Source organism: Cornus florida, unplaced genomic scaffold (genome assembly GCF_030987335.1).
Source record: "Cornus florida cultivar Cherokee Brave unplaced genomic scaffold, ASM3098733v1 CherokeeBrave_3.0.0_Hap2_Chr07, whole genome shotgun sequence".
Taxonomy (NCBI): domain Eukaryota; kingdom Viridiplantae; phylum Streptophyta; class Magnoliopsida; order Cornales; family Cornaceae; genus Cornus; species Cornus florida.
In genome coordinates this window covers 3,880,723-3,900,970 of record NW_026775577.1, presented here as the reverse complement: position 1 = coordinate 3,900,970, position 20,248 = coordinate 3,880,723, and positions in this window count along the sequence as shown.

Genomic DNA, 20,248 nt, shown 5'->3' with positions numbered 1-20,248 from the left:
TACCGAGCGAGAATCCCTTAAGGCTGAAAAGGAAGAACTGCTACGCCTTCTGAGTGATGAGCAATCCGCTCGGATGGCCTTTGAGAAAAGGGCTTTAGACGAGCGCAATGCTTTACTCGACACCATTAGTAGGGTAAATGGTGGTATGCTAGCTCTGCACGCTCGGTTTTCCAGAGTTAGGGCCCTCAGATATGCTCAGGGGTTCTGAGAGGGTTATGCCCGTGTTCCGGGTGAGGGTCAGACTGGTTCTACCCCTGATGAGGTTGATAGGGAGCTGGAGATTGATCCTCTGGGAATTTATGCCAATCCAGACTCCACCCTTGCTGAGGGCATATTTGATGAGTGCCAAGAGATTGCCTCTTCCCGGATCACTCCTACTCCTTCTACCGCTCTGACTTTAGACGTTCTTCCTCTGTCCACCGTGACTCCATTTGTCACTGCTGCTGAAGATAACCCTCGGCGGAATGATTCTTCCAATGCTATTGAGGATAGGACTCAGCAGAATGATTCTGTCATTCAGCTTAATTCTCCTTCCAGTGAGGATGGTAACGCCAACAATGATGAGGAGGCCGTTTAGCACCATCAAGAAGCTAACGGGGCAAATGCTTCTAGTTAGAACCTTTTTGATGTATTAACCTTCCTTCTTTTATATTTTTGCCATCTGTATACCTCATCATTTTTTGTAACTCTTAAACTTCATCATTAATGAGATGGCAGACTTTTGATCAAACTCTTACCATAAATCCCTTGATTTAATGATTTAATGCTATCTGATCTGGTTCTTCTCTGTATGTCAGTGGTTGGCTTTCAGCTAGTGTGTCACCGCAAAAGTTTTTTGTGCAAGTTTCTGGCGTTCGGTTCACGGTGCCAGTTGCCACTTACTTTGCTGAGTGGTTGGCGCTCGGCTAGAATGCTACTTGCCACTTTCACTCTTCTATTTTTTGGCAAGTTTTTGGCGTTCGGCTCATAGTGCCAGCTGCCACTTACTTTGTTGAGTGGTTGGCGCTCGCCTAGAATGCCACTTGCCACTTTCACTCTTTTAATTTTTTTTGGCAAGTTTTTAGCGTTCGGCTCATAGTGCCAGCTGCCACTTATTTTGCTGAGTGGTTGGTGCTCGGCTAGAATGCCACTTGCCACTTTCACTCTTTTATTTTTTGGCAAGTTTTTGGCGTTCGGCTCATAGTGCCAGCTGCCACTTACTTTGTTGAGTGGTTGACGCTCGACTAGAATGCCACTTGCCACTTTCACTCTTTTTTTTTTTTTTTTTTGGCAAGTTTTTGGCGTTCGGCTCATAGTGCCAGCTGCCACTTACTTTGCTGAGTGGTTGGCGCTCGACTAGAATGCCACTTGCCACTTTTACTCTTTTATTTTTTGGCAAGTTTTTGGCGTTCGGCTCATAGTACCAGCTGCCACTTACATTGCTAATTTTTAGACATTCAATTTTTTCATAAGAAGATAGCTCTTTATAGATTTCAAAATTTCATTCATTCGTGCGTACACAATTTGAGAATGATCGATGATAAAATTGGAACTCGATTTTCTATTGATAATACCTTTTCAGAGACGTAGCGTTCCATGGCTTGTTGACCAGCCTTCTGGCCATGGTTTTTAAAGTGTAAGCTCCCTTCCCTAAGACTTCTGCAACTCTATATGGGCCTTCCTAAGGTGCCACCATTTTCTTAACCATTCCTACCTTCTTCTTCAGAACCAGATCACCTGGTGCAAAGTCTCTATGCTTTACCTTTTTGTTATGGCTATTCATAAGTGTCTGTTGGTAGGATGTAAGCCTTACTGCCTCTGCATCTCTTTTTTCCTCCAACATATCGAGATTAAACCTCAACATATTGTCGTTATACTCTCGGTTCCATGCCAAGCTTCGGATAGTCGGAACCAAGTGTTCGACCGGTATAACTGCCTCGGTACCATATGCAATGGCGAATGGGCTTTCTCTGGTCGGTCACCTTGGGGTCGTTCTATAAGCCCACAAGACGTTCGGCAGTTTATCTAACCATTTTCCTTTCTTATCTTCAAGCTTCTTCTTGATGCAAGCAAAGATTGTTTTATTTGTGATTTCTGCTTGTCCATTAGCCTAGGGATGACTCACTGCCGCCAGCTTTTGATTAATTCCATATTCCTCCAACAAATCTCTTACTTTCTTGCTGTCAAGGTTAGCCCCATTATTTATGACGATTGACCTCGGAACACCAAAACGGCAAATAATATTACTCTAAATGAACCATCTTACATGAGTCTGAGTCACGCTCCGGTACGGCTAAGCTTCCACCCACTTAGTAAAGTAATCTGTAGCCAGCAGCACATACTTGTTCTGAGCTCTGGCAGTTGGCAAAGGACCAACCACATCCATCCCCCATTGTGCGAAAGGCCATGGTGTGGCCATTACGTGCAAGTCCTCAGGTGGTTGGTGGATCAGTGGTCCGAACCTTTGGCACCTATCGCACCTTCTGGATAATTCTTCCATATCTCGCGACATGTTCGGCCAGAAGTCCCTTTGTGTCATTACTTTGTGCGCTAAAGACCTTCCTCCTGAATGGTTCCACATACACCTTCATGAATAGCTCGCAATATCTGTCGAGCCTCTGTGGGGGTGACGCATTTTAAGTACGGCCCGAAAAAAGATCTTCTGTATAACTGGTTATGCACTATGGCGTACTTTGTAGCATTCGATTTAATTTTCCTAGCCTCATCTCTTTGCTCAGGTAGAGTACCATCCCGGATGTAAGTTATGATCGGATCAATCCAACTTGGCTCATATGGAATAACATTCACCTGCCAAGGATCTGAGCCCGAAGGTTCTTCAAAAATAGATGGTTGGTTTAATATTCCTACTGGAATCACCCTTGCCAATGTTTCTCCAGAACTCGAGGCACTACATGCTAGCCGATCGGCATCCTCGTTATGCTTTCTCGGTATTTGAATGAATTCAATTTTTTCAAAGTTTTTGGCTTCCCACATAACAGCAGAATGATATGCTTCCATCGTTTCATCTTTAGTTTTATACTCGCCATTCACTTGCCGAACAATTAATTGTGAGTCACTAAAGGCAGTCAAATTCCTGACCTTTAGCTCCTTGGCAAACTTAAGTCCTGCCAGCAGTGCTTCATATTCCGCTTCATTGTTGGTAGCTCTGAATTCAAGCCGGAGCGCTTGATTTAAGGACGTACCTTTTGGTGTCTACAGTTTGATCCCAATGCCTGCCCCCATCTGATTGGAGGATCCATCGACAAAGAGTTTCCACAAGCAACCACGAAGGTCTTCCTCCATGTCTTCTGAATCACATTCTAGTAAAAAATCTGCCGCCACTTGCCCTTTAACTGCCATTCTGGGTTCCTATGTGATATCAAATGAGCTTAACTCTATGGCCCACTTTGTCATCCTTCCTGAGAGGTCTGGTTTGTGCAGGATTATTCTGATAGGGAAAGTGGTTAGAATGATGATAGGATGGGATTCAAAATAATGCCTGAGCTTTCTTTTTGTATGCACTAGCGAGAGTATCACCTGCTCCGCCTTTGAATAACGTCGTTCGGCCTTAGTCATTGTTTTGCTAACATAAAACACTGGATATTGCTTCCCCTCTGCACAACGGATCAAAACGCCACTTGTCGCGATGCTGGATATCCCGAGATATAAAAATAGCTTTTCGCCTGGTTCTAGAGCTGACAGGACCGGAAGGTTCTGCATATACTCTTTCAGAGCAGTTAATGCTTGGCGCTGTTCATCCCCCCAAACTTGCCTACCATGGCTTCGTATTGTGTCAAAAAATGATTTGCAGCGATCTGACAATTTGGAAATGAACCGGCTCAATGCAACGATCCGTCCCATATGTGTTTGCACTTCTTTGACTGTCGTCGACTCGGCATTCTTAGTTAGAGCTTCCGCTTGGACAGGGCTTGCCTCTATGCCTCTATGATTAACCACGTATCCCAGGAATTGGCTAGAACTTACGCCGAATGAGCACTTAGTTGGATTGAGCTTCATTCTATATTGCCTCAACACATCAATACGTCTCGTAGATGTTTCAGATGGTCAACTTTCTTCTTACATTTTACCACCATGTAATCAATGTAAGCTTCCATGGTTTTCCCTATTTGGCCCTTGAAAATTTTGCTAATAAGTCTTTGGTAAGTTGCTCTGGCGTTCTTCAGTTCGAATGGCATGACTTTGTAGCAATACGTCCCGCGTTTGGTAACGAAAGAAGTTTTCTCTTCATTAGCAGATTCCATGGGGATCTGATTGTAACCTGAATAAGCATCTAAAAAGGTTAAACGCTCATACCCAGTAGTAGCATCCACCATTTGATCAATTTTCGGCAGCGAAAAGCTATCCTTCGGACAAGCTTTGTTCAGATTGGTGAAATCAATGCATACTCGCTATTTCCCATTCTTCTTCTACACCACAACAACGTTTGACAACCAGTCAGGATAATAAACTTCTCTTACAAATCCCGCATTAAGCAGCCTGTCAACCTCCTCGGCAATGATCCGGTTGCGCTCGGGAGCAAACCATCGCTGCTTCTGCTTTTCAGGTCTTGCATTGGGATTAACGTTCAAGGAGTGACAAGATACAGAAGGATCGATCCCAGGCATGTCTAGGTGGCTCCATGCAAATACATCGGCATTTTGAGACAAGAAATTAACTAACTCCTGTTTCTCCTCCACGGTGAGTCATTCCCCCACTCTGGTTGTTCGTTTCGGTCGGAACCGATCGATCTACACATCAACTAGGGGTTCTTCGATCAAGTCCACTGGCTCCTCTTCCCCACTCTGCTTGGAGGGAGGCTCCTGTAATTGTTATCTCGGGCTTGCTGAACAGATGGGAGCTTTCCCTTTTCCAGCATTCTTCAACATTACTGAATAATATTCCTTAGCTGCAACCTGGTCCCCATGAATGTCAATCACCATGGTTTCGTCTGGCCCCAGGCATCTCATTACTTGATGCAGAGTGGAAGGAACACCTTGAACCCCATTATCAAGTTGGAGTATTTCTTCACATATTCCCTTATGCTACCCTTCTGCTTCAGGCGCCTTAGGTTGATTATGGCGAGATCCTCGACGCACTCGGGGTAGAACTACCTCTTGAGCTGCCTCTTGAACTCCTCCCATGTGTCAACCGCTCTTGTGCCTCTACCGGTGAAGCGTTGCCTCCACCATAGAGCGGCAATGTCCGTGAGGTACATAGTGCCTGTTTGCACCTTCTTCTCATCATCCTCGATCTCCATGCACTCAAAGTACCGTTCCATGTGCTAGAAGAAGTTGTCAATCTGGCGCGCATTCCTTGCCCCATCGTACTCTTTAGGCTCTGGCGCCTTTTTCTTCCTTGGCTTCACCACGACCTCGCGTGCCTGGGAGAACTCTTTCTTGCACTCGGCAATCTCCATGCACAAGTCGTCTACCAGATCATGCAAGTCCCTTTCCTTCTCTTGCGCATTGTTGGCGATGCCATCAATCAGCCTCAGTGTCTGCGTGTCGCCTGCGTGACACAACCTCCATAGGCGGGGTGTGACATTATGCTCACCCCATTATTTTTAACATTTTTCAGAACATAGAAAAAAGGTAGCAGATGACAATCCACCACAAGTTTAGACGAGATTGGATACCTATTTTATTTTGCTATCTTTTGTATTAGAACTCTAATATTTTGTAAATGTAATCTTAACTATTTTGTAAAACTTTAATTTAATTGGTATAATGTTGTAAGTTATGGACTTTTAAATTTTAGTCATATTTTATAGACTGTAACTTGATGTAACTAAAGTGTGTTCCTTGTTTAAATGAGATGGAGGAACGGGACTTTGTATATGTATGTAACCATTTTAGGAATGTGGTATAATATTTGTATTGTGCATTGGGACATGACAGATTAGTTTTAAGGCCAAGTGAGGCCATTGCATTTTTATGTATTTCAACAGGTTGTAGAGGGACTTTTTTCTGAAGAGATCATGCTGAAATTTTATATATTTTGTTACTATTGTTATTATTATTATTATTATTGGTATCTTTTTGGGTCGTTACATATAATTTGTTAAAATTTTAAAGCTTTGACCCTATTTGCTCTTGGAAGCTAATCTAGTTTTGCCCGTTTCGAGAGGATAAGGTCTTTGCTTGGTTAAAAGAACATAGTATTAGTATTTGTTTTAGTTTCAGCTTGAAATTTGTTAAAATTACTCAAATTGTATTTTTAAAATTTTTTTTTAACAGAAGTCTAATTTAGATTTCACCACTTAATAAATTTACTTTAACCCCTTTAAAAATGAATGGTAGATTCATATGGTGACTTTCAGTTGCCATACCAATTTTAACTTGTCTCAAATTATTAAAACAAATTTATTTTTATTTTTTTCCAGAAAAAAAAAATACCTGGATAAACCATGCCATGTTCTAGAATTACTACCAAATATGGAGAAACTCTTAGCACAGAATACAAACATAGCCACAAATAAAGCTGCTTATATGACTGAAGATACCAAAAGTGACCAGGGCCGGGTACAACCCAGATTACTGGAAACGGGTCTGGAAAGAACACTTTGTTCAATCAAACCATTACTTATTGGGCCCAAGACCGGAAGATCAGTTTGGAAGCCCAATCTCAAAGCAAAGGAAATTGGCTCATATCCATAATGAGCCCAAAGGATCAGCCCAGCGTGAAGAGTTAGTTAGGAAGTTTCTAGAATGTTTGTTGAAGTCTATAAATAGACTGAAAAGAAAGGGAAAAAAGGAGAAAAATATTTTTTGAAGTGTAAAATTATTCTTTCCAAATCGAGAGGGAATATTTCTTGTATCTTCAATGGTGCCGTCTGTGGAATCGATCGAGATTGATTCGTGAAGAAGAAGCTTGATCTCTGGAAGTTGTATTCAGATCAGCGAGATTATGATCAGTCTTGTAGAGGCTTGGTTTTAATTGATCTTTGGAAATTGGAGTCGGATCTGCATAATCACAATTTGTTTTGCAGAGGTAGATCTGACGAGCTCATGGCAGGAAAAATTCAGATCCAACCGAACGAGATCGGAATTCAGCCAGTCCGAGACCAAATCTAGTATATTCGCATTAGCAGAGTTCAGGTCTGATCAGGAATTCACGATTGATGACTTTGCTTCGATCAAGAACAATGATAAGAGATGAGAGTTTTAATCCACAAGAGAATGACCAGCAAACAAAGCTCGATGAATTAATGAGCATGATTGAAGCTCTGAGAAGAGAGAATGCGGAATTGAGAGCTGGAATGGAGCGCCGAGAAGTTCCGATTATTCCACGACCGCCTCCGGTAGGCGAAAGAGTTGTGCAAATGAATATTGCTCACCAGGTTGAACAGGAAGCGAATGTTCACCTAGATTTCCGTCGCAAAGAGATCAGGCCTGATGATATTTTGCCAAATGTTTATCATGTAGAAGATCGGGAAGGATCTGTCCATTTGGATCCACATCGCGAACGGATTAGAAGAGAAGAGTTCATGGAGATCGATCTACACCATGAGAGGCTTAGACGGGAAGAAGCCATGAAGTTCGGTCGTAACAAGGCCACACCGTCATGGTAGAGGGAGTTAACGCAGGAAAGTTCATTCGATCCTCCTTACCGACCGTCTGTAACAATCCAAATCGGGGGTCCGAATCGCTAACCGGGTCCTTAACCAAACCCGAGGACACACTAGGGGCAAAATAGTCATTTCATGATAAAAGGGGATAATAAGACCTTAAACATGTCAAATGGGGTTTAAAATAGTCATTCTATGATACTACGGCCATCGGTTGTGAATTCCTAAAAGTACCCTTACCCGGTTCAAGGAAAATTCCAACACTATCCCACTTAAATGATCATAACTCTCAACATGAATGGAATTTGAAGATAAAATTGGTCTCATTGGAAAGCTAACTCAAAATCCTTGAAAATGGACTCAAGAATGACCCTATTTGGGTTTAGAATAAAGAAGTTATGACCGTCCGAAATCAAATGTTCCAAGCTAACAATTGAAGAAGGCAAAATAGTGCATTGGGGGACTTGAACCGATTCAGTGGGGCTGAACCAGTTCAAGATGGGCAGTATGTCCATTTTTAAACCAAAGACCCCCCTTGAATCGGTCCAATGGGGTTGAATCGATTCAAGATGCCCAGAACCTCAAAAATGCCCCAAACAGCCTAAAATTGTGATCCTGTGCACTTTGGCACTACTTTGGTCCCTTGGTGACCTTACTCAAAGCCCAAACCTGTCCCAAGTATTCCATTTGATGATGAAACTAACACAACTAGGGAGTATTAAAATCACATAAGGCCATATGTAAGTCCAATACACCATTAAAATTAAGCAAATCCGTTATACATAAAAAAATATGTCCTTAAGGCCTTACATAGCTATTGAAATCATAGTGAGGCCACAAAATACAAATGGATGGTCTTAAGACCATTTTCAACAATGTAAAAGATACAAAATGAACCCTAGTATTATTTACAATAAAAAGGGTAAAATACACATCGATCACAAAAAAGTCCAAATCCGCCAACTCGACTAAACTGGTGGTCGACTGTCGTCCGCCACTTCTTTGCCATGACCTGAAAAATGTTAATAATAAAGGGGTGAGCATAAAGTTCAGTAGGAAGTGTCTAAGACACACTTCTTATAACCCCGTGAATCCACGCAAAGAACAGGTAAAAAGGTAAACGGGATCATACTACGGGGACTACATATCAACAATTACAACGACAAGTATATAACAAATGTCATCAAATCCCAAATACACCATACACACTAATGAAATGCAATGTCATGCAAATGTCGCTCCCCATCTGAACATTTCCGTTTCATCGTACCAAATCGTTAATGCAATCCAACCCATAACACCTCTATAGCATCACGAGGAGAGGGTTGGCTAGCAATCCCCGACCACATGGCAATTCCATTAAGACGACCCTGGTTTTTAGGCCAGCGTGTCCTGTGATGAACAGAAGATTGACTCGATAACGGATCCAGATGCGGAAACAAGAAACAAGACTCTAATAAGTTAAAGTGACCTTCCATGAGGTCGTGGAACTTAACAAGAACTGATGCGAAAGCAAAAGGTCAAAAATATGACAAATAAGCCCCCAGGGGCAAAATAGTCATTTTTAAAAAATGTGTATTTGGGTGCCACCGAGCACATCGCTGGAAAGACAACAAAAAAAATAATTAGGCTAGACTCAAGAATCGCATGATTCGGAGTCCGGACAAAGGAGAAACGACTTGACGAAGAAAAACGAACACTTAAGGCTAAAAGGGTAAACTGGTAATTATCCAGGAAGATCTGGATGCAACCGAGCACACCGTTGGAAAGACAGCGAAAAATTAGTCAAGTTCAAAAAAAAGTTCACTCGATTTGGAGTCTGGACGAGGGAGAAACGAGGGTTTGAAGTTGAGACGTCGCGGCGGCCTAACGAGGGGCCATGACAGCCCCATGCGCACGTCCATGCGCGCACTGGGTGCACCCATGGCTGGCAGCAGCCCATAAAGCTGCTGTGAGGTTATTTTTCAGAAAAATCTAGAACAAAAGCTGAATTTGGAGGCCTAAATGAATTTTTTTACAAAAACACAAAGAAGAAACCCCCCTCAAAATTGAGTTTTCTACGTGATATGTAAGAGAATAAAAAAAAATGCAATGTAGAATACCCGAAATGCCCCTCCATGAAATCTGGTCATGGAGGTCCAAAAAGCTGCTAAATTGAAAAACTAAGAGCTGAATTTCGTAAGCGATTTCCGATATCAAGACGACATTTTCTGAAAAAACACGGAAAAGAAACCCCCCTTAAAATCATGTTTTCTATTCAACCATATTGAAAGAAGAAAATAAAACCGCAGTGAAAAGTCTATAATGCCCCTAGATCAGAATATGCAGAAAAAGTGCGAAATGAATTCACAAGAGGCTCAAATCACCAAGTCTATAATGCACGCAAACGTAACTTACCTATTAGGATGTGCTACAATGGTCCATGACTTAAAAATACCACCGATGCAAAATTCGACCCCCCAACGGGCAAAAAGGCAAAAATGGAACTTGAAATGAAAACTCGGAATCCAAAAATATAAAATGGAGTCAAATGACCGTTTGGCCCTTGGCCACACTTCATACAAGATTAATAAGACCCTATGAAAGAATGAGAATAGAATTCCCACACCCGATGCAACCATGGTGAAGCATTGACTTCCAATTTTTCAAGATTTTCATAATATTTCATGAAGCAATGATCACTGGGAAGGTGTCATTTAAACCCAAGAAAGTATACTTGAGCTTTTCTGGTAGTGGCTTAAGCTCAAGCTTAGGAGGAGACTCTAAAGAAGGAATAGACGGAGTATTAGAAAATGATGGAAGAGGCTCTAACCTAGATTTCCATGGAGGAATCTTTGTGATAGGAGTGGAATTGAGCAAAGAATTCACTTCAGCTATTGAAGCATCGATATCGAAATCTTCATAGTTAAAGTGATTCAGACAAGCTTCTAAAGGATCGTTGGCCAAAATAGATGGGAGTGATTCCTCAACCAACTCATCAATAACATCAAGGAAGAAACATTCACTATCATTGTGGGGATGATGAATAGCATTGAAGATGTTTAGCTTGACTTTCATATTCCCAAAAGATAAATCCATGGCTCCAGTCGTATAGTTAATGCAAGCATTCGCTGTGGCTAGAAAAAGTCGCCCAAGAATGACTAGAATATACTTTTTGGAATCGTGGACTGGTTCTGTATCAAGAACTAGAAAATCGACCGAAAAATAGAACTTGTCCACTTTTATAAGTACATCTTTAACAAGACCTCGTGGTTGTCTGACAGAATGGTCAACAAGCTGTAGAACAACTGACGTAGGTTTTAACTTTCCTAAACCTAACTTCTCATACACCGAGTAAGGAATAAGATTAACACTTGCTCCAAGGTCAAGAAGTGCTCGTTCTATCACATTGTGTCCAATGGTGCAAGAAATTGTAGGAGCTCCAGGATCTTTAACCTTTAGAGGAATGTTGTATTTAAAAATAGCACTGACATGCTCGGTGAGACAAACTTTCTTAAGAACTTGGCTTTTGGATTTTCTCTTAAGAGTGCACAAGTCCTTTAAAAATTTGGAATAGACTGGAATTTGCTTTATAGCATTGAGCAGAGGAAGATTGATTTTAACTTGCTTAAAGACCTCCATCATATCTTGAATTTTCTCCCCTTGTTTACTAAAGTGAGAGGGTTCCTTGAGACATTCAGGATAAGGCACTTTTGGCTCATAAGCTATCTCAGGGTTAGGAGCAAATAAAGAAGTGACTCCACTTTTAACTCCTCTTGTAGATTGTAGAATAGCACTTGAGGAAACATCCTTGGGATTTGGATTTTGAATGATAGGAATTATGGGAATCCTAAGCCTTTATTTTTCCTCCTGTCCTTTTTCAACTTGGTTATCAACCACTCGACCACTCCTCAATGTAGTGATAGCCTGAACTTGCTCATGATGAACACCTGAGGAATTGGTTTTATCAATCATGTAAGTCTGCCCTTTTGGGTTAGCTATTGGCTGACTAGGCAGCTTTTCATCCTCTTTTCGAGATAGAGTACTCACTATTTGCCCAAATTGTGCCTTAGCTTTGCTATGGCTTGAGAATGAGAATTAAGAAGTTGGGTATTGGCTTTCAGATCAACCAGAGCATTGAGTACTTGTTCCTCAAACGCAGAATTTCTAGGAGGAGGTGGAAGATTAGGAGTTTGAGTGGGTTGATTTCTAAACTGAGGTAGACGGTAATACCAGATTGGTTGAAAGAATTATTTTGTGGCATAGGATTGGATGAATTTTGATACTGCCCCTGAGATTAGGGAACAGTGTTTCCTTGATTTGGATTATGCCATGATAGATTAGGATGATCTCTCCAGCCAGGATTATATGTAGAAGAATATGGATTATAGGCTAGTCTAGAGAATGCAGCATTCACTTACTCCTGTAGGATCTCAGGTGATTGTCCCAGCATAGGGCAAGCGTCAGCAAAATGGTTTGGATTAATACAGATGGAACAAAATCATCTGGCTTTGCTCTTGTTGCTAATCCACAAACTGCCTTAGGTAAGGCAGTTAGTGGATTAGCAACAAGAGCAAAACCAGATGATAAATTTGATTGAACCTATGGTTCAAGGCTTTTATTTGAGCGGCTAACTCACTAGATTTATCTACTTCATAAAGTTTTTCAACCTTATGTATTCCAGGTGAAGACCTACACAGTTCCCAAGCGTCAGCCGGACTCTTTCGAAGAAAAGCTCCATTGTTAGAAGCATCGACTATATTTCTATAAGAATCAGTAAGACTATCATAGAAGATCTGTATTAAGTGCCATTGAGCAATATCATGGTGTGGACACTTCCTCAGAAGATCGTTATATCTCTCCCATGCATCATGGAGCTGTTCTCCAGGGATTTGGGAAGATGCCATGATTTATCTTCTCATTTGCGTGGTTTTACCCACAGTGTAGTACTTCTTCAAGAACTCCTGTTGCAACATGTCCCATGTAGATATGAAATTTGTTGGAAGGGACTACAACCAAGTTCTTGCTTTTTCCTTGAGAGAGAATTGGAAAAGTCGGATTCTGAATGAATTATTGGTAAGAGTATTCAACTTGGTAGTGGAACACAATTCCAAAAATACATCCAGATGCTTATAGGGATCCTCTGTTGCATACCCATGGAAGGTAGGAAGCATTTGGATCTTAGCAGGATTGATCTCAAAATGGGTTGCATCAGTATCCAAAAGAACAAAACATAAAGGAGAAGTGTATGTGGTGGGAATAAAATGGTCCCTCAATTGTGGTTGTGGAGGGACAGGTGGAACCTGTTCTCCATTCCCATTACCATTATTTCCTGGTGCATTACGTTGTTCAGCCATAGTATCAGAAGAACTTCTTATTGAATTTAGATGTTTTTTAAGCTTTCTTAACTGTCTAAGAGTTCTCTCTATTTCAGGATCATGCACTAAAGGTGTTGTCCGATTATGGCGAGTTAACATGCACTGGTTCCACTAATCCTAACAGTAGCAAAAATAAAATATTCCAAGAAATAGAAAATAATAAGAACTCATAAAAGGTTAAATAAACCGAAGCTTTTTCTCCCTTAAGCGTCTTTGTCCTCACTGCTAACTTATACCTGAAAAGAAAAAGAAGTAAGGTGAGATATCAGAGAGTCCGAAGACTAGTAAACCAAAATAACTAATTAAAAACTAAAATAAAAACTAATCTCTCCAGTAACGGCGCCAAAAATTATTGTGATAATTTTATTCGCAATAGAACGATTCCTTGCAGAATAGTGCTACAAAAAGAGATGTCAAACCCATAGGAGGAAGAGATTTATATTTAGTCTTTAACTTTGTTCTATGGTTTACAGGTAACTTGGTTGGAAAGTTTGTTGGTTATCACGGTTTAACAAACTTGAATTAAAAATTAAATAAAAGCAAAGTAAATAAATATAATGATCAGAGAGAGAGGAATCTTAGGGCTTTGACTTCACCACAACCGTATATTACAGTTAATTATACTAACATTGGGAATTTAATAATGATATTTTCCAAAAGAATTGAACTCAATAACATTCGTTCAATTCGGGTTTTAAAGAAAGATGTTTTACAAAATTAGCTAACTATAACCTATCTGCGGTTAGCGTGGATTATCCGTTTACCTACTCTAACTACTTTAATTACGTTAACTATGTTGCAAACAATTTACCTTCCTTAAGCATAGACTATGAAAACATTCTTTTGCAAAATATGTTGGAATACCATTATATGATCTCTATTCTTGTGTCCAGTAGGGCTCCGCCAGATACCGTACAATAAGGTAGGTTGAGGATATAAAACATACTATTACATTTAAGACAAGGTAGTAACAGTTTATAATCTACTAAAGTATGGAAACCACTTGAGTTGTCTCAAGTGCTCATAGTCATATAATCAAGAAAATACATATATTAAAATTAATCCTAGAGTTAAAACAATCAAACCATAATATTTAGGTTGGGTTACATCAGTGCCCTAAGAGAGGAATTAGCTACTCATGACAAGGTTGGATATCATCTGTGTTGAGTTCATCTCCTTTGTCACGGATGGCACTTCTCTTCTCAGGATCTTCACCCTTAAGGTTATAGAAACCCTAAAAGCCACCACACCTTTAGCCTTCTGAATACACCGGCAAATAGATTGAAATTTCGGACCCCTTCTATCAAGGCTTATGCCTTCTTTTATAGAAAAAATATATATATATATTTGGTAGGCTTTTAGGTCTTCTAGCCCAACTGGGATGAAATTCGGCTGATTAAGAGAGCAATCCCGTACTTTAGATGTGACATGTCATGAAAGGCTCGAGCTTCAGGAACACAAGGCTCGAGCTTTACGGTGCAGGCTCGAACTTCAGGAACAAGGCTCGAGCTTCTCTGAATGGATGCTCGAGCTTCAATGAATAGTGCTCGATCTTCACTTTGACACTTAGTCAATTTTCTTCAACTATTTTCTGAAGCGTCTTTTTCTTCAACACTTAGCATATTTCTGGGACTGGATTCTTTTAACATTGTTCGATCCATGCTTCTTGGGCTCGAGCATTTGGGACACCAGGCTCGAGCTTCAGTTGTTAGTGCTCGATCCTTAATCGATGGTGCTCGATCCTAGAGGTGAGGCACGAGACCTGGGAGCGTAGCCTTGTAAATAAATCAACTCTTTAATTTTTGACGCCTCATACTCAAGCTTGAGGGTCAAGGCTCGAGCATCCTTAGTTAGGGCTCGAGCACCTTAGGGTAAGGCTCGAGCTTCAAAGTACGAGGCTCGAGCTTTTGAGCCTTGTTGACTTTTCTTCTTTCTTTGTTATGATGCTCAAGCCTCAACACTTGGGCTCAAGCTCTAAGGCTTGAATATCTTCAAACTCACCATTTAAGCTCTTGTCTTACTCTGAATGACCGGTAACGACTCTGTAAGCTTCGATATCATCATAAAGTCTCGGTTTTAACCATTTATTTGGGAAAGTACCTACAAACACACATTAAACATAAATTAGTCTAACTATGGATAAAAGTATCACTTTATGCCTCAACATTTATGTATTTAGGGGCTCGAATATACATATATTCAGCGCTCATCAACAATCTAACAAAAAAAAAAAAAAAAAACCTTTATTATTATTTTTTGTTATTCCTATTTTTTTTACTAGTAGTTTATGTTATTAACCTTTCGCACATGGCTTGATACTACAAAATTTGTAATCAATTTATGGCCTGCTGCCAGGAACTGATTACTTAGTTTACTTTATCATATTATATATCATTATTTTGTTATTTTATTTTTAATATTTCTCCTATCTTAAAGTTTGAATTTATTCTGAACACAACCAATGATTTTTTTATTCATTTGGTAGTTATATTAGACCATTTTTTCAAGTTTAATCAAACTTGAACGGGTTAGGAGTGCAAAATTACTATGTTGCCCTTTCTTTGATCGAGTGTTAGGAGTGTTGTTGCAAATTCGACTCTAGGTATGTCCCCATGGTTTTGGGACGCTCTGGACCCAATTGTGAAGTCTATTTTATGATCTGGTGGTCAAATTTTTTAGCTTAACCAAACTAGTTTTACAGGAATACCCCTACAAATGGGTAGAGGCAAAATTGGGTGACTATACTGTGGTTGGAATGAGTGGCAGTAGAGGTGTTATGGTGTTGTAGTGTGATGCTTAGTGCCTGATGAGCAGAGTAGTTTAAGGTATGATCCAAATGCGGTATAGAAATTACGAGTTGTTTGTTGTGTGTTGTCAGGTAGGTGATGGATTATGTGCCAGTTGAGGCAATTGTGGAACGGGTAATCATGTGTCGTTGTATTGCATAGATTTTCTCATTAGGAGATTATTGGGTAGGATGGGATGCGGTGTCCAACGGGCAGTGATGGTTTCTAGTGTTAGTTTGTTGAGGGTGTTGGTGCTTTTATCTAATTGGTTTTGGTTAGCATGGTGTTGTAGAGAAGTGTGTGCAAGGTTTCTGTGTTGATTGTATAGGACGGTCCGTTAGTGGTGAGGTCGCTTGGATTGGTGTTCATGGTATTTTATGTGTTTCCAAGTTGGTTATTCTCCTTGTGTATAAGGAGTTCATTTCATCTCAGGTGAGATTGGGTATCCATGGTTGGACGAACGATGAGTAGCGTGTGACAGGTTGTCGGGTGCATTTGGGTGCGATTCGTCAGTCTTTGTGAGAGCTGGGTTCATTATCCTTTTCATTTGTTCTGGTCCTGACAAAGGCATCGATTGTCGTGAGTTTTGTTCTCCAATTAGGAGTTATGCGCGTTCGTGGGTGGACGGACCTGTTTATGGTTTGTTATGTCGTTAGGGTTCATCGATAGAAGCTCTGGTTGAAGGGGGTTGACTCACTCTTTCGGTGGGAGGTAGAGTATTTGATTTCTATAGTGCTCATTTTGAGTGTGGTTTTAACCGGTGGTATATGAGGCACGAGTTGTCGAATATGGATTGTATGTTTTCAATGTCTAATACTGGTGGTGGTGGCAAGGAATTTGTCATGAATGAAAAATTGAGAATGATTATGGGATTCCATTAAGGAATAATGGGAATGATTAACTTTGGTTTTGAGGTTTCGGACATGAGATAGTCGTATTGTGTGTTTTGACAAGGTCAGAATTGAATCAAATGATGTTATGAAGTTGTTTACTTGTTATGGGTATTATGAGAAGATTAGGGAGCTTTGATGCTGATCGATGATTGAGACATTTGGTGCCTTGTCGTTTTGTTTGTTATGGTTATATGGTTGAGGTATGATTGAGATTATGAGAATAGGTATATGACTGTATAGTTGTTGAAGTTATGTAGAGTGATGGATTGGTAGCGAGTAGATCTCATTGTTATTTTGTAGACTGTGTGAGATTGTATTTGAAGTGTGGACTTGAGGACAAGAACGACGTCTGTGCTGAGACTGGATCGAGGATGAGGATGAGGATGGCCTAGCCAACCATTTCTCCTGAATCAATCCCTCTTTAGCGCGATGTTGGGTCAAAGGTCAATGATTGTTTTAAGTTGACACGAATAGTGAGAGTATGGTGTTAGGCGTGTGTTACTGGGGTGGTGTGGATTCAGGTGGTTTGTCTCGAGTGACGAGGTGTACTAGGTGGGACTAAGTGTCCAATCCGTTTGATTATTAAAGATTTTGTTTTGAGGATTTGTGCCCTAGGTACAAGATAATGCATTTTGCTGATTTAGTGACTAAGGTTTATGCAGTCATTGGGGGACTCATTGTTTAATCATCTTGAAGTTGTTAAGTGTAATGATTATCATGTAGTGTGATTAGTAACCGTTGATACGGTTATGTGGTGGTGTGGCTACATATTAGATAACAAGTGTTTGGTCTGTCAAGGATGTGTAGATTAGAGTTAAGATTGATTGAGTAATGAACAAAATTCCTTGTTTGGGGTTTAGTGTGTCTTTTAAATGATGTGTTGAGGTTAGATGTTGTCTTTTGGTAGTCTAGTGACTGTTTTTTTCTTGGGCTTTGGAGCTTTTTATGACTATATAGAATAGATTGATGTTCGTTTTGAGTCAAACGTAAGGTCTAGTTAATCTTGTGTTTTGATGAAGAGAGAGATGGGTAACAGCATTGGATTTTGGTGGCAGTGGCGTGTGATTGCCTGGTGACGTCCGGTGTCAAAGGCAATAATGTCGGTGAGTCCATAGTCTCGGGGTTTTATGAGGTGTTCTTGGGAACTATGTGGCTGTGGCCTTCTCCTTAAGGAAGGTAGATTTCGAGGACGAAATCTTTTAAGGAGGGTAAATTGTAATATTTCTGAATTTTACCATTTTCCATTTTTCTGGAATTTTTTCATTCATGCAAGGGCATTCTCGTATTTTCTCGTTTTGCATGCTGAACACAGTGGAGTGTGCCGGTTGTGTCCCGGTTGTGTCCGATAGTTGATTAGGACATTTGATTGAGTTTAGGACTCTTTGAAATGCCAAGGTTGCCATTTTTGTTTTTTTCAATTTTTTAGGCCGGACGGTCCCGTGTGGGACCCGCTACAGGAATTGTCGCGTACGGGGGTATTAGTTAATCCCATTTACATCTCATATATTTTATTTGATGTGTTTTATATGGATGTGATTTAATATGTGTGTGTATATATATAATTGTGGTGTAAAATAAAAGAATAAAAAGAAAAAAAATTTAAAAAGTGGTGGGACCCACCACCACCATTTTTATGGCTTAGTGACCACTTAGGTCTCATTCTCTCTCTTTCCCGGCTGTGCACTTCTCTCTCTCTTTTTTCTTGTTCTTTTACTTTTTTCTTTTCTTCTAAATTTCAATCTTAGATTTCTCCTTCAATTTTTGAAAATTTTTAATGCTGTTTGCGGCAAATTAAAGAGCACGGCGAGATCTATGATTTGATCGGAGCAAAAGTGGTTTTAGTGCACCCTAGAAATTTCTAATTCTAGGGCTTGGATTGAGCAAATTGGGGGTTTTTGCATCTAAGTGAGGTAGGGGTTTCTAATTCCCAATTTCTTGTTCCTTTGTGAATTTTCTTTCAATATTTGTTGCTAAGCATGCTTAATTGGAGTTGATTGCCTTGAAAATGATATAATTGTTGTACATGAACTCTATGATTATATGCATTGGTTAAATTGTATGAGAAGCATGCTTAAGTGTTAATTTCCATGCCTATGGTGTTTATTATCTTGCTAAAAATTGCTATGTGGAAGCATGTTAAATTATGTAGTAGAAATTTCTTTATTTCCATGGAAATGGCAAAGTATGTGACATATATTCATGGCATTGGGCATGAAAATGGGCAAAGTTATTTGAATTGGAAAAAGAAAGGGGTTTTTGGGAAGAAATTTAATTAAATGGTTTTGAAAAAACCCGGTCACCGTAGAGTCGCCAAAGGGCCATTGTGTTATTGTAACCTAGAGAGAACTAGAGGAAATACCCTAGCGTGGTTGAGTTATCTGGGCCCCAAATGACGTCGCGGGGGTACCAAGGGTCAGGGACAGTAGTCAATCTTTCTCTCGTGTTGCTATGGAGTCACCAACGAACGGGTTATATTAACAGTTTGAAAAGTGATGGATGATTTTGAAAAGGAGGAGTGACATATATGTATTGCATCCATGACATGGCATTTGCTTGTTTTGAACTTGAAAATTGATGATATGTTTTCCCCGGCTTAGTATGATCCCGTTTTCTATTGTTCTATTCATTGTTTGGATTTACGGGGTCACAAGAGGTGTATCTTAGGCACCATCTACTGAGCAATTTGCTCACCCCATCACATTTAATATTTTTCAGGACTCGGGAAGGAAGTAGGAGACGCAGACCCTTCACAAGCTTAAGGAGGATTAGGAATATATATTTTGCCATCTTTTATATATTTGCTACACTTTTGTAAAGTCTCAAAACCACAGTTTAGAGTATTCATTTTGCAAGCCATGGTCATGTACTGTAAACTATAACCCTTGTTGGTATTTTAAAGGGAAGCGAGACTATGTAAATATTTTACGATGAATGGGAAAGGAAGCTATATTTTGATTTATTATTGAAGCCTTTCAAATGTATAAGGTCATGACTTGTTACTGTAAATTTAGAATTCAGCCAGAAATTATTCTAGTGAGTTGAATCCCAGGAAGCCTTGTTTTGGCTGGCTGACCCTCACCCTCAGCCGACCGAACCCCCTCCATCAGCCAACTGACAGGCTAATTTGGAAAGTCCCGAGAGTATGCTAATTTCACAATCATTTCAGTCAGCCGACCATGTCTGTCAGTCGATCGATCCAGCCTCGTTAGCCGGCCGACCAAGGGTTTTTAGCCAGCTGATTCTTCCCCTTTGACTTACACATTTGACCACCTTTGTAAAATAGTGCCCTTAGAGTATTTTGGACCTAGGATTGACTCATGTGTCATGTATTGATGTAAGAAATGACGGTGTCATCCTTAGTTGACCTCAGGTTCGGGTAAGAACCCGGTTAATGGTTCAGACCTACGAGTTCGGGTTGTTACAAGAAAACAGCACTCGGAATTGACGCAAAATAGTGACCTAACAAATCGTGGCCGTAGGAGAACACGACCTACCATCCCACACTCATAATCCATTGGTCATTTAAGTAGCTTGATATTTTGGAATGAATAAGATTAAAAAATTAGGGGCAAAATTGTATTTTTACATATTTTTAACGAAGACTTTAACGGAAAAATAGAAATGGACCTGAGTGATAGTTTTTTTCGAAAGATATTTGAGAGTGAT